Source organism: Crinia signifera, chromosome 4, assembly GCF_055691185.1.
Source record: "Crinia signifera chromosome 4, ASM5569118v1, whole genome shotgun sequence".
Lineage (NCBI taxonomy): Eukaryota > Metazoa > Chordata > Amphibia > Anura > Myobatrachidae > Crinia > Crinia signifera.
The window spans coordinates 122,631,240-122,644,411 of record NC_139220.1 but is presented as its reverse complement, the minus strand read 5'-3'; the positions used below and the strand labels follow the sequence as shown (position 1 = coordinate 122,644,411).

At 43.2% G+C, this 13,172-nt stretch overlaps 1 protein-coding gene across 6 annotated transcripts in view; it reads left to right on the top strand.

The window, feature by feature from the left end:
- MGAT4C (MGAT4 family member C) overlaps positions 1-13,172 on the top strand; it is a 146,059-nt gene that overhangs the window by 55,461 nt on the left and 77,426 nt on the right. The window lies entirely within an intron of this gene.

Below are 13,172 nucleotides of genomic sequence, written 5' to 3'. Positions count from 1 at the left end.
TAAGGGCATTTGAAGATCATCCAGTTTGCATTTTCTTAATTTAATGATCCATGCTGAATAAGGCCATGTGTTACTTTTTTTGTCTTCCTATTTTTAGAATTATGTGAAACAAATTTCCAGATAATGGATCCCATAGTTTTTAGAAACAGTAAATAGCAGTGTAAAATGGTAACAGATAATTAGATGAAGAGAACAATAGAAACTTTTGCACTGTACAGCACAGCTTTGTAGAATGCAAACTGTGCCAGGGGTTCACCTACATTAGTTAACCTGATAGAGCTTGCCCAGGCAGCGAATGTTATGGGGCACCTGAATTAAGAAAATGTAATTTCTTAAAGCAATGTTCAAAAATACTGGTATTCATATTGTGAGGTAGACCTAATAGTTCTAAAATATAGAATATTTGTATTTTAAAGTGATCACTAATGACATTCTATGAAGCCACACTCATTGTAGTCAGATCACCGCCACTCCTTGCGATATTGCCACTCTATATTTTTCTATGAGCTGTGGGAACAATTTAGATGCATGCGCATGATGATGGGATCACACCAATTGCCACGGGAGTCACACATGGAAATTGGCCACAATGATGAGCGTGGCTACATCTGGCAGTAGAAGGAATAGTCAGCTAATCTCTGAGTAGTAAACTAATGATCGCATGTCATGTACATCTGTGACATATTATTATTAAAGGTAACCTCCTTAACATCATTCACATTGAGCCTCTAACCCGGGATATTGATTGACCAACCAGCCAGATCCCGGCTTTATGTGAAAGTGTCTACCCTGGTTGTATGTCCTGTGTCTTCTACCTGGTTCATGAACAGAATCAAACATACAACAAACCTGTGCCAACCCAGGTCATGCAAAAAGCATCTGAGAGCTGGATCACTGGCACGGTGAGATGATGTAACCTCCAACTGCTGACAAGGGGATGACCCGGCAATAACCAAGATCAAGCCTATTGTGTGAAAACAGTTTCAAGTTGCTGTGACCTGTCTTGACATCAGGTTCATTATTCCAGGTTGGGTGCGCATTTTCAGTCTGAGGGGTTATTTGTATACAAGAGCTTTATGGTACAAGCATTCAGATACCGTGTGTGTTTTTAAAAGACAATACATGTGTATATTTTTATAATAAGATCATGCAATTATGTCATTTTTTATTTAACAGACTCCTTTAAGGTTTGGTCTAAAAAACAACAACAACAACAAAAAAAAAATGATGTATATAATCATATGATTACCCATGTATTGTAATAGGTTTTTTATAAGTACACAACCAAGAAAGGAAATGTAATCTAGACATTTTTATCCCACTGCTATGGTGTGTGCTTATATTAAAACACTTTTTAGTATATATGTATGTTTGTGTGTGAGGGGGAGGGGGGGGGGGTGACGGTTTTAAAAACATCTATTGTCAAGGCTTCAGGGTTTAATAAATAACTTCAAAAGCACAGAAAATGACAACTCAAGCAGGAAATATATTAATGTAGAAAGCCTAAAGGAACTCTAATTTCGTGAAAAAAAAATGAAAAAATTATCAAGTTGAGAAAAGTGTGAAGGTCTGGGCAGGAAGACAAGTTTAGACATAAATATTCAACATCAACAGTAAATTAGAATGATCACTCTCTAAACTAATGCATTTAGAGCTGTGCTGTCTCTTGGGTCTGCTTCCCTATTTCTCTAAATATCTCTTGAAGTTTTTAAAATACTTAAAGATTTTCCATGACTGCCTGGCATTTTTTTATTAGCTTTTGCCAGTTTCATAAATAGCAACTTTATATAGTGATGGTCACACTTTATTTAAGCATTGAAGAAAAAAAAACCTACAATAAATTTTATATGAAAAATGCCCTCCTGGTTCCCTGGAACAGGTGATTAGTTTCAGCAATAGTCATCACTTTTTTATCTCATAATTTTCATTTTGTAATTTTTATTGCCTTTCTTTCTTTTTTTACATATGCATACAAATATGGGGTGCATAACAGAGAAGTACAATTGTATAAAATAAAATGTAATAAGGATTAAACAAACGAGGACTCTGCAAATTTTACTCTAAATGGCTACTATTTATTAACACTTTGGAGGACAAAATTAGGCAAAATATTATCTCAGAATTGAACAGCTCTTGAGTATTTGATCTAATCAACTCAGCGAGATGACCCAGGCTAAACCTTCTGAATTTTTTTTTTAATTTCAAAATGTTGGAAAACAAAAAATTGACTTAAGAGCTTATTTTTATGTCTCTGATATTAATATTAATATTGATATTAACATGATAATGGCAAAATAATATGTATATAGGACCTTACCTCTAGACTGGAACAACGCGTACTTCCCAAATCCCCCCCCTCCTTTCCCCTCCCCCTTTCCCCACCACTTCTGTCTACGTGTTTATGTTTAGATGTATATTTAGATATAGATGATTAAGATAAAGTAATATTGTATTATTTGTAGGGTGTGTTGATCTGATGTTAATAATGACCTTTGTAACAACAAGCTTAATGGGGTCGAGTCATACAGAGAAGATAATTCTCTTTCCTTTATTTTTCTTTTTAATTCGTGGCTATTTATAGCTGATCTCATATCGATGACTATTCTGATATTAAGAAATGTTCTGGATTACACTGTAGCTTAATACTTTTTGTTCTGATACTTGAAAAATTATTTTTTGAATATCTGGAAATGACTTACCTATCAATGTATATTTGTACTCTGTGACATATTACTTTATACATTGTACTTTATGTTTTATGTCTTAAAAATTTTCAATAAATAAATAAAAAAAGGATTAAACAAACGTATATCAAAATCATGTTGCAAAGCATTGAATAACTTAACCATGGATCCTTGCCCAATCTCTCCACATCGGTCACAGTGTCCATGATGTATTCCTTGGATACAGTATATACCTGGTTCCACAACTCATTCTTAATGGGGTGATCTGCAAATGCATTAAATTCCAAGACACGATAAACGAGTTTCATCATCTAAGAATGTATAATGGGGTGTTGCTTTAAAGTTCCAATCACTGCTTTATACCTGGTTCAACCTTTAATTACTGACAATAAGGTAGTATTTGATGGTTGATACTGTACTTTATAACATTATGTACAGATAAATGGAACTACAATTTCCTTATACCAACTAACTCATATAAAAATATATTAATACAAACATGAACCACCCCATTGTCATTTGTAATATATGCCCCTATACAACAGTTAATAGCCCATACTGTACTGTACTTCCTAAGCAGTCTGCTGCAACAATGTTCTGTCCCATCTACTTTACTAGCCGGCTCTGTCTCTCTGAGTCTATACTGATGGAAGGAGCCATGGCCTTGCTGAGCTTGCTGGGACATCCCAGTACCACAGCTACTCCTTCTCCCAGTAAAACAATAGTGAAGAGAGACAAAATTGACAGCTTCCCACAGCTGCAGACTGCTTGAAAAGCTGAAGTACTGTAGTCCACGGGAAACTCTCTGTCATGAGGTACCGGTGTGTGTTACTGCTCCAGCTCCTGTGTGAGTAGCGACCACCCCCCCCCCCCCCCCACCACCCATTATACTCCAGCCCAGATGTCTGTCATTCTAAGACAAGATTTTATTTAGTTTAGTTATTTAGTTATAATATATTATCATTAATTATAAAATAAATTTTAAATAGCTAATAGTTATGTTTAATAGTTGCAGTCTCATGCTTCTCCGTAACCCCCACAAATACTCACCAAACATTGTTGTAGTACTTAATAGAGTGTACAAACACTAGTATCTTTCATTATTACAGTTGCTGCATAGTTTTGTGTTTTTTTGTTTTTTTTCTAAGCATATAAATTATTCTTCATCCGAAGTTTCAGTCTTAGGGGAAAATGTTTTTTTCACTATCAGCTTTTGCAAAACGTAAAGTATTCATTATACACAAACTGATTTAATTTAAATTGAAGTAAGTGGCATTGTGCAGCTGATAACATCGGTAACTATCTGCTCATAAGTATCTATTATGAGCAATATTTCTTCAACATACCTATGCAAATTCACGTTTCTTTTATTTCTTATAATTATTCAAAACACAACTTTGAGTGAAGGAATCCTCACGGAGCCGTTTCTTACAGCAAACCTACATTCTGAGACACTCATTAGAAAACATTTGAATTCTGATCTGGACGAATGAAATTAAATCATTTTCCACAGGGACAAAAGAGGTTGATTTGCTGCTCAAGTGGCACTTGTTTAGCAGTAAAATACATTCAGTAGAATGTTAGTAAAATTGAGGACAATAATTTACTATCTAGCAGATGTCTTTATCTTTTCAATATAAGTATAAATATGTTTTTATTTAAATAAGAAATAATATTTTCTGTACATGATAAAACATGTTATCGGAAAATTATATGGAAAATAATACGGCTTAAACTGGCATAAACACGGAATTACTTATTTACATGTGATATGCTTATTGTCAGTTATATAATCACATAAACTTATTTACCAGTGCTTAATTACTGTAAATGATAGATTTATGGTATGCCCCATGCAGAAAATATGGAGACACGTTCCAATGTACTGTTCTCTTTCTTGAAGTTCAACCAAAATATCAGTTATCAGGAATTGTACAGTAACAGAATGAATATAATGAGTTAATCATGATGATAATGATTTCTGTTTTGAGAGCATTACAGTGCGTACACACGGTGAGATATGCGCTATTTTTCTATTTGATTTTGCTTATTAAAAGAAAAATCAAATCAAAATTTAATTGCAATCGAATGCACATTGAACGCTTTTAGCAGCATTAGATTCAGCTTTGATCCCTATGCACGCTTCCGTGTAGTGTAAATGGAATAGCAAAAAAGTCATGGCCGGCAAGACTTTATAGTACAGATCTGTACTATATAGTCCAAATCGATTGCATTTTGCGCACCGAATCCCAAGCAAACATTGTGTGTAATCACTACTATGGTGTGTACACACACGGTGAGATTCCTTTGCTATTTGATTAATGGTGTGTACACACTTGTACAATGTGCATGAGATTTTGACTATATAGTAAAAATCTCATCTGGATCTCATGCAGATCGCACAGGTTTTAACCCTTGCGATCCCGATGCAATCCCGATGCGCGCTCCCGTATCGCAGCCAGAAAGTCTTGGCTGCATAGACTATATAGTGCAGATCTGCACTATATAGTCTAAATTGTATGCAGATAGTCTAAATTGTACATATTGTATGCAGACCAGAGACAGCACACAGGCGCTAGAAGTCATATTTGACCTCTAGCGTCTGACAGGGAGCACCGCGCTAAGCGCTCCCGGCACTTCCGGGTAACGCTGCAGCAGCGCAGCTCTGTGTTCCCTCCCTGTCATAGGCTAGAAGTCAAATATGACTTCTAGCATGGTGGGGGCTGTGGGGGGAAAGAACGCTAAATGCCAGCAGGGTGATGACGGAGGCAGCAGGCTAGAAGTCAAATATGACTTCTAGCATGGTGGGGGCTGTGGGGGGGAAGAACGCTAATTGCCAGCAGGGTGATGACGGAGCTGAGCACCAGCAGCAATTATTCATTTATTATGCCCATGTGAAGACGGGCATAGTGGAGGGGGCAAGCAGTGACCCCCTTGTCAATGAGCATTAACCCCTGGCAACAAAATTCAACCCCTGACAGCAAGCAGGTAATTTACATTTTTTTTTATTAGAAGCCTTACTGTGGGACATTGTGTGCAATATGTGTAATGGGCATCATTTGTGTGGCACATGTTTAATGAGCATCAAGGTGTGGGGCATATGTATAAAGGAGCTTCACGTTATGGGTCATAGGCATAATCAGCATCACGGTGTGTGGCATATGTATAATGGTGCATCACGGTGTGTGTCATATGTATAATGGTACATCACGGTGTGTGGCATATGTATAATGGTGCATCACGGTGTGGCATATGTATAATGGAGCATCACGGTGTGCGGCATATGTATAATGGGCATCACGGTGTGCGGCATATGTATAATGGGCATCACGGTGTGCGGCATATGTATAATGGGCATCACGGTGTGCGGCATATGTATAATGGGCATCACGGTGTGTGGCATATGTATAATGGAGCATCACGGTGTGTGGCATATGTATAATGGAGCATCATGGTGTGTGGCATATGTATAATGGAGTATCACTGTGGGATATGTATAATGGTGCATCACGGTGTGGGGCATTTGTATAACGGAGTATCACGTTGTTGGGCATATGTATAATGGGCATCGTGTGTGTGTGTGTGTGTGTGTGTGTGTGTGGAAAAAATGGGGGATGTAGCCTCGCAGGAGTTCCACGGTAGTAGCTGAACCTTCTAATTTTTGGCGCGTGCCTTCGGCACGCGCAGATGACTCTTCTCCTCTGCCTCCAGTGTTGGAAGGTATGTTTTGGGGCATTACAGTTTGTGGCATTATGTGTAAAGGGCATTTTTTGGGATATTATGCAGATTTTTTATTTTTTTTTACTTTAGTAGCTCTTCGGGCGGTTTATTTTGTCGCGAGTAGCTCCCGACCCAAAAAAGGTTGGAGACCACTGGTCTATTGGCTTTTCGATTTCAGCTGAATGGGAGCGCGTATCGGCATCGAATCGGGATCAAAAGTATAAAACCATGTTCGATCTCTATTCGATGTCTATGCAATACCAATTCAATTATGACTGTATAGTAATAACTGAATTTGCTTCGTGGGCATTCCCATCTAAATTCGCTGGTGAAGTGGGGGGCGGGCAGCTGATGTCAGTGGTTGTCAGCTGCCCGCCCACTTCTCATACAGGGACCTGCAGATCTAAGACACCAGTGAGGTGTCTTAGATCTGCAAGCGCTGTAGAAATCATTCAATGGTTGGTGACTATCGAATTACTTAGCCCCTGCATGCAGACTGTGAATGAATGTTTATGCTAAACATCCATTCGCATGCGTGCGGGGCAATCGAAGTGCGAGTGGGGGGTGGACGGTCGTGAAGGCATCGTTTAGATGACCCGCAAATCTGCGCATTTTGCAGCTTTGCGAGTCAACCAGAATAACCTCCTATGTGTAAAGTGTAAAGGGTGAAAACAGGGCCGGTGGAAGAGCCCCAGGTGGGGGGGGGGGTGCTCCGGCTCTCACTCGCTCCCCGGGGGGGGGGGTTCGCTCTGGCGCTACACTGGGGGAGGTGGACACTCCGGCGCTCATCTGCTCCGGTCGCTCCACAAGGGGGTGCCCGGCAATGCGGTGCGGGCCGCCGCCGCGATGTTCAACGGGAGGAGACGGGGAGGCAGGTGATGTGGCAGTGGTGGCCGCCGAGTCGCTCCACAAGGGGAGATGGGGGGAGAGTTGCTGCTCACCTACATCCACGGGGATCTGCTCCTAACTGCCACCCTGCAGTGGCCGGCACCCTAGGCAAATGCCTAAGGCTGCCTACTGGTGGCGCCGGCCCTGGGTGAAAAGAGAATGGACCTGTAATCACATAAGGCAAACTTTACAAATGATAATGAAAAAAATAAACAATTTGTAAAAAAATATACAAATAAAAATGTAAACTTTGTTGGTCAATGACCAAGTGATTACATCTCCTTTTGTAGAATTTGGAGGAAGCTGCCAAATGTCCTGTACAACCTGCACTTACCCTAACCTTCCATGTATAGTGAGTCAGGGTAATGTTCTTTTCTCGCTTGACCACAATATTTTGAGCTTGTCGTAAAGGCCATTGGTAGTTTCTGGTATGTGCGGCTGCCGGGAGGGGAGGTCACTGTGCAGGTGCTTCCGGTGTTTGTCTTTTATCGGCGTTGGAGCAGTACTAGGACGGCTCCTGACTTCAGGTTCCCCATATAACATCCAAGGCATTGCAAATCAGTAGGTTAATTTTCAACGATCCTTTAAAGGATTTACTGATTCAAAATGTGATGTTGGTTATTTGGGGAACCTGAAGCCAAGAGTCGGCCTAGTAGTACTCCACTCGATGGCAGACAAAAACCAGAAACACCTGTATTACTGTAAGTAATTCTTTGCCAAGCTGCTTAGCTTAGCAAAGCACCTCTACTACCTTCTCCAATTATTACTTTTCTACATGGATATATTGTGGTATCCAAATGGTCACAACTTACAATGGGTGTGGGTTGTTAGGTCTACACCAACTAGGTCGACAAGCATTGGGTCGACACCACTAGGTCGACAGGCAGCAAGGTCGACATGGGTTTAGGTTGACATGGGTCAAGGTCAACATGGGTCTAGGTCGACAGGACATTAAGTCGACACAAGCATTAGTTCAACATGGGCAAGGTTGACAGTCAAAAGGTTGACATGGGGTTTTTCACTGGTTTTTTTACCCGAATGTCGACACAGTCGACATGGACACAGTTTGAAGTGCACCGCATCCCTTCGCATTGCTCGCTTCACTCGCAGTGCTTCAGGCACAGTGCCTCTCTGTGCTCGGCACACTACTTTATTCTCCCACCACGACCTAGCGGATGGCAGGGCATGTCGGCTCAAAAAAACTGTGAAAAACACCATGTCGATCTTTTCACTGTCGACCTAGCCCATGTCAACCTAATGCTTGTGTTGACCTAGACCCATGTTGACCTAGACACATGTAGACCTTGACCCATGTCGACCTAAACCCATGTTGACATTGCTGCCTGTCGACCTAGTGGTGTAGTAGTAGTAGTACGTTTATTTATAAGGCGCCACAAAGTGTCCGCAGCGCCGTACATAGCAAACAAAAAACAAATTACAAGGTAACGTACAGGGTGTGTTGAAAAAGTACAGCATAAATAGGGGTATAGCTGGTAGAACTAAAATCAGCATCAGTTCAGAAGTAGGTGTCAAAGTTGTTGAGGAGACTGAAGATGAAGTAGAGGAAGGGAAGAACAGGACAGGAGCACAGGTGAGGTAAAGAGGTAGGGTGAGTATGTGAGGAAGGAGGGCCCTACTCATAAGAGTTAACATACTATAAGGAGGTGGGTGGATGAATGAAAAACAATAGCATAAGTAGGAACAGATGGGAACGAAGGCAGGATAGGAGGATCTAAAGAGGTTAGGAGGAGGGATAGGCTATTTGAAAAAAGTGGGTTTTGAGGGAGCGCTTGAAGGAGGTAAGGGAATCAGAAAGCCTGATGGGTGGCGGGAGGTTGTTCCAGTCCAGCGGGGCAGCGCGAGAGAAGTCTTGGACATGGGAGTGGGAGGAGGTGATTAGGTGAGAGGTCAGTCGGCGGTCAGCGATGGAGGGAAGAGGACAGGAGGGAGTGTGGATAGAGATCAGTGAAGAGAGGTAAGGAGCGGTGGAGGAGGAGAGAGCCTTGTAGGTGGTGGTGAGAAGTTTAAAGAGAACTCGGAAAGGAATGGGGAGCCAGTGAAGAGATAGACAGAGGGGGAGGCGGAGGTAGAGCGGCGGGAGAGGAAGATGAGCCTAGCAGCAGCGTTAACAATGGATTGGAGATGTGCGAGGCGGGTGAGAGGTGTCCAACCAATGCCTGTCCGGGGGCAAACACAGGATTTTCAGAAGGGGGTTTCCAGAGAGGGGCGGAGCAAAGCACGGAGATGGACACTTAGGTGACCCAGTATATGCCGGGTTAGTTAAAGTATTATAGATAGACCAAATGTATATAAATAATTATATATATATATGTATATATATATATATATATTCCATTGACAAAAAACCTTACGGTTTCACATGTCCCATTAAGGCTTAATACACATGATCTGGCATTTCTGAAACTTGTAACTCTTCCACTCAAACGCCAAAAAGCAATGAAATTCCGATCATTAAGGCTGACGCCTTAATGGACGTGTTCCTTGCGCAATACAGATATGGTATGCCATCACAGCCTGTGGGTAAGTGCCGATTCAGCACTCTCACAGAGTGAGATTGCTGTCACTCACACAATGGTGGAGCTGCTAATTCACAGATTTGTGTGCTCATTGGAATACACACATGCAATCTATGCAACTGAAGGTCTAAGCAAAAGACAGAGCTGAGCGGATGGGGTAAAAGTGGTGTTGATTGGGGGAGGAGACAGTGTGGTGCAGAAGAGGAGGAATAGAAATGCGTAGATGGTGGAAAGGCTAAGCAGCACTGATGGGAGACTAACAAATGCGGATGGATGGGAAATAGTGGCACAGATTGGGGAAGGTTAGACAGAGTGATGCGATTGGGTAGGAAACAGTGAAGCAGTTGGAGAAAAGACAGAGTGGACCAGATAGGAGAGAGACAGCAGTACAGATGGAAGGAAACTGTGGCATGGATGAGAAGGGCAGAGCAGCATGGATGGAGGGGGGACAGAGTATCACTAATAGACGTGGAGACATTGGCACAGATAGAAAGAAACAGAGTGGCATCGGTGCGGAAAAACAGGGCAGCGCAGATGGGGAAAGACACATTGGTGCATACTGTATGAGGGAGTACACACAGCAGTAGGGATTTGGGAAGACAGAGCAGCATGAAGGCTTATAGGAGAAGAAAGTGTAGATGCATAGTAGTTGGGAGTATTTTAGTTTTTGCAATTATGAAAGATGTTTCTGGTAACTGCATGTGAATACTAAATTAAATGGATATATGTAGTGAGTGTGAAAGATGTTGGACCCTCAGTGGGATAGTTCTAGTAATAGTGTTTATTCTAGCACCCGCTATCTTTAAAAACCCATGCAGTTCTTCTACCCTGTCTGGGGTGTTGCTGTCTGCTGTAGTGTTTCTAGCATAGGACTGGTTTGCAGTGCTGATATACAGACCACACTGTGCTAGAATTACTACAGCAGACAGCTACACCCCAGGCCGGGAAGAGGAACTGCATGGGTTTTAAAAGATGGCGGGTGCTATAATGGAAACTATAGTAACTCAGAGGTTTAGACAGTTTTAGATGATTGCAGGTACTTATTAGGATGAGTGCGCCACATAACTGCTCAGACCTTTAGTTGCATAGACTGCATGTGTGTATTCCAATGAGCACACAAATCTGTGAATTAGCAGCTCCACCATTGTGTGAGTGACAGTAATCTCACTCTGTGAGAGTGCTGAATCTGCACTTACCCACAGGCTGTGATGGCATACCATATCTGTATTGCGCAAGGAACACGTCCATTAAGGCGTCAGCCTTAATGATCGGAATTTCATTGCTTTTTGGCGTTTGAGTGGAAGAGTTACAAGTTTCAGAAATGCCAGATCATGTGTATTAAGCCTTAATGGGACATGTGAAACCGTAAGGTTTTTTGTCAATGGAATTTCATTGCTTTTTTCAATGTAAATTTCACTGTAAGAATAAACATTGGATTTTTTAAAACTTAATGCAATGAACATGACACCCAGCATGTACAGTAGCTTTACTGTAGGGCATAATGTATCATGGGCATTATAGTGTGGGGCATATGGTGCAGGGACAGTACTGTATGGGGCTTAATATGGTGACATTGTTTTTCCAATGTGGTGGCCAAGCAGTGGCGTAACTATTAAATTAGCGCCCCCCTCTGGAAATGTTTGTAGCGCCCCCTCATAAAATAAAGCCAGCTTGCCCTCCCCCAACCCTGACTTACCCCACTGGTGCTGCTTGCTACCACCGGGTGTGTGGCTGGGACCTGCAAATCTACTTATCTGCGGTAGCGGCTCTTCTCCTGGCTTGCTCCTGAAAAAAATAGCTCACACAAAATGTCTGCCCCCTTACAGCAGACACTTTTTGAGGATGCTAGAGGAGGCCACCGCCTCCTCTAGCATCCTTAAAAAGTGTCTGCTGTAAGGGGATGGATATTTTGTGTGAACTATTTTTTTCATTAGCATTAGCCAGCCAGGAGAGCCGGGACTGCAGACAAGTAGATCTGCGGGTCCCAGCCACACACCCGGTGGCAGCAATAGCAAGCAGCAGGGTAAGGCAGGGCAGTGCAGCGCATTGATAGCCCTGCAGACCCCCGGTGCCCACACTTACTCAGCACCTCCCCGCAAGCGCGGTTTCTGCAGGGCTATTGTTACGCCACTGTGGCAAAGGTCTTTTGGTGCAGGGCCAAAACTTGGGTGTAAAGTAGACTTTTCTGGCGAGGCCATGCCCATTTTAATGAGACCACATCCTTTGCCTGGGGCAGAGCATTCTGCAGCTTTTACATTTCCCCAAAGGCTGCTAGGAGAAACACACTAGGGGCAGGTCATTGTGTATTTACATTTCCTAGTGATTGTGGTGGTGACTGGTGAGGCAGTAGTGACAGGAAGATAAGTAGGCGACTGGTGAGGCAGAAGTGACAGGGAGATAGTGAGTGACTATGGCATGTGTGTGTACATCAGTGTACATCCAGGTGTCAGCATGTATATGTATAGATGCAGGTTTGTGTATGGAGGAGGGGGAGCAGTGGAGAAGGGGGAGCGGAGAAGAGGGGATAGATGAGGTGAAGCAGAAGAGGTGGAGCAGAGAAGGGAAAGCAGGAGAGGTGGAGAGGGGGTGAGGAGGAGGATAAGTGAAGAAGCAGAGGAGATGGGGAACGGAGGAAAGGGGGGAGTTGAGTAGAGAGGGAGCGGATAAGGGAGAGCAGGAGAGGTAGAAAGGGAGGGTGAGGTTGAGGGAAGCAGAGGAGATGAGGAGGGGGAGCAGAATAGAGGGAGAGGAGGTGGGGGGCGGAGGATGGACAACAGATTAGGAAAAGGTGGGGGAGCTGAGGAGAGGAGGAGGGGAAGTGAAGGAGCAGAAGAGAGGGGGAGTGGAGGAGAGAGGGACCAGATAAGGGAGAGAGAAAGGGGGAGTGAGAAAGAGGGAAGCAGAGGAGGGGGAGTAGAATAGAGGGAGAGGAGGAGGGGGGTGGAGGATGGAGAGCAGATTAGGAGGAGGTGGGGGAGCTGAGGAGAGGAGGAGGAGAAGTAAAGGAGCAGAAGAGAGGGGGGGAGTGGAGGAGAGAGGGACCGGATAAGGGAGAGCAGGGGAGAGAGAAAAGGGGGAGTGAGGAGAGGAGGAGCAGAATAGAGGGAGAGGAGGAGGGGGGAGGTGGGGGAGCTGAGGAGAGGAGGAGGAGAAGAGAAGGGAGAGCAGGAGCGGAGGAGGGTAAGTGAAGGAGAGGAGTAGGAGGAGAGGGGGAGAGGTAAAGCAGAGTAGGGTGAGCAGGAAAGGGGGTGAGTAGAAGGGAGGGAGAGGAGGAGCGAACGTGTGGAGAAGGAGCGGAGAGGGGAGAGCTGTATATGCAGGTGCTGTGTACCTCTTGTTATCG